This window comes from Coptis chinensis, chromosome 2 (genome assembly GCF_015680905.1).
Source record: "Coptis chinensis isolate HL-2020 chromosome 2, ASM1568090v1, whole genome shotgun sequence".
NCBI lineage: Eukaryota > Viridiplantae > Streptophyta > Magnoliopsida > Ranunculales > Ranunculaceae > Coptis > Coptis chinensis.
The window spans coordinates 17265326-17268261 of NC_141457.1; positions in this window are offsets into that span (position 1 = coordinate 17265326).

The window sequence follows — 2936 nt, forward strand, 5'->3', positions numbered from 1 at the left end:
AGTCAATAGAAACATCAAAGCCTTCAATCTCAAATGATTATGTCATGGTAACTTTTCTTGAGAATTATAATTTCATCAATAAGGCTATATATGGATATGTTGTCCTAAGTTACAATTTCATAGCTAAATGCTGCCTAAATCCAATTAACAAGTATGATCTCAATATAAACTTGAGCTTTGATACTTTCTAAACCTCCCAATTGAAAGAAAATGCTTGTTTATTTAAGCTTATTTTCCTATAAATAATTTAGTTGTTTATTTTGATGTAGTTCATTAATTTTTCTACACGATAATATGGGTAAACCTTTTTTTTTTTGCTAAAGTAACGTGGATAAACCTTACAAGATCTACTTGAAATGTGCTAAAGTAGCGTGCATTCGAAATGTGCTGGCATTGATCGGATATACATTAATTACAAACATATGCTTACTGAAATTTGTCCAAAATTCTCCAAACTTTCATCAAAATTTTGGGTTTTAGGCTTGTAAAAAATAGCTAGGGTTATACTGAAACTCATGTTTACGAACGGTTTAGACACTATGTTGTAACTTTGTTCACCAGTAGAAATCATGGGAAAATCCATTATCATGAGCGGCCGCATGCTTTGATCCTATATTCGTTGTAGACTACTACTAAGGCATGTCACAAGCTTCATTGTTAACCAATTCTTGTTAACTCTTTAACTCATCATTTTTGTTTTCTCCAGACAAGAGTGCAAATTCGTTTACAATAGTAGTTTAATGTTTCCCTCAAATAAGCAAAGTTGCAAGAAACTTTTACTTGTGTTCGTGTTTTTAGCAAAAAATTGGTCATTATCTTGGGAGAAATAAAACAAAACAAAGAAAATCATTCTTGTATTATCCTTTAAAGCTGAAATGGATTCTATTGCTCTGGAAATGTTATGGACACCAATTAATGGAATGAAAAAGTGTTCCAAGAAAAAAGCAAACAAAGAATTGAAGTGTAAGAAACTGTTGCAATTAAATCAAGTTTTCATGTGAAATTACTTAGAAAAATGGTGAACAACTTACGAGAGATACCAAAAAGTTGTCATTTTCTTTGCGTCTTTTTCAATGACGTACTCCACTTTCAGGTCCACTGACTGATGCACTCAATCAACACATTAACTTATGAATCAACAATTTCAGCGTTGATGATATATCCTGACATAGCAGAAGCGATATTAAAAGTTCATTAGAACATCAAAGAGATAAATTGAAACAAAAGTTTATTGATAATATTGAAGAATTGATTATAATTTTCGTTCATGAAACTCTTTATATAGATAACTCCATCAAATTAAATCATCTTAGAAACCTACTAAAACACTAAGAAATAAATACTTTCCTAATCTATCTATATCATAATAGTAACCTTCTAAGACTACTAGAATCTCACAAACTAAACTTATAGACACTTCTAATAAATTAGGCTCAAAGAATAAAAACGAAAATAGATTGGTTTTAGTAAACTTGGATTTACTAAAAACAATTAGACAATAAACATAGGCTAGCTCTATGTTCGTTCTACATTGTTTCAACAAGATTTGCCAAAACACACCAGTTGAGGGTTGGAAGTAATGTTTTTTGGAGATGGTGAAGGAGATGGTGATTGGGGAAAGATGAGACTGGACTTCGGTTTTGAAGTTGCCTACGTACTCAAAGATATTGCTTGGGATCAAGTCTCGATTCCGTAGTTCTGGAAAAATGACGAAGGTTGGATTTTATAGGTAGCATTGGTGATAGTTACTTCCTCGTTCTCCAATATTCCAATCGTGGGATGAAGTTGAGAACTCAAGGAGAACTGGCCCAATCATGGGATGAAGTTGGAGAGCTGACGGGAGAACTGTCAGCTCGTGGGATGAAGTTGGAGAACTGGCGGGAGAACTGTCAGCTCGTGGGATGAAGTTGGAGAATTGGCGGGACATATGTCAGCTCATGGGATAAAGTTGAGAACCGGGCGGGACATCTGTCACTCGTGGGATGAAGTTGAGAACTGGGCGGGGAGAACCGTTTCGTGGGATGAAGTTGGAGAACCGGGCGGGACATCTGTCGGCTCGTGGGATGAAGTTGAGAACTGGGCGGAGAACTGTCGGCTTCGTGGGATGAAGTTGGCTGAATGGGAGGGAGAACCGGGCTAAGTGGGATGAAGTTGAGAACTGGCCCGGGACATCCGCCAACTCGTGGGATGAAGTTGAACTGGCGGGTGAACTGTCCGTTAAATGGGATGAAGTTGGAGAACCAAGGGACATCCGTCACCGTGGGATGAAGTTGGAGAACCAACTGTCAGCTCGTGGGATGAAGTTAGAGAACTGGTGGGAGAACTGTCGTGGGATGTAGGCTTTGAGCGTGGGCTTTTTCATAGATAAGCTCTGAGCGTGGGCTCTTTTATAGATGGGCGGGCTCTGAGCATGGGTTTGTATTGAATTGGGTTTTTATTGGGCCACACTTGTAGGGGCCGGAACATACATCATATCCTCATATCCAAATTTATGTCTCATGCAAGAAGTTATCATCTCACTATCTTTTAAACTTTTACCAATGTTCACGTTATTGATTTTCCATGTGTTTTATCTTCTTTTATTATTATTATTATTATTATTATTATTTTTAAAGTGGAAATTTTATTGATACTAATAACGAATTTTACAAAAAAAAATTAGGGCAAGTATGCAACAAGCTGCGCCGCAAGTTCTTTCTGAATAACAAATCTTATCTTTCTAAAAACAAACTCGTTAGAACCAGCTGTTATAACGTTACTGTTCATAACTTTATGAAGCCTCTTGAGAAGGTCAACAGACTGTTGTTCCAAGAAACCGAAAGTGTCGAAACTAAACGGAATAAAACAATGCTAGTTAGCCCTGCAAACTTTCTCATGCTTCTCCATCTTCCTTGTCGCTGCTCTCTTAGTTGTTTCTCCCACCTCAAAATCACCAT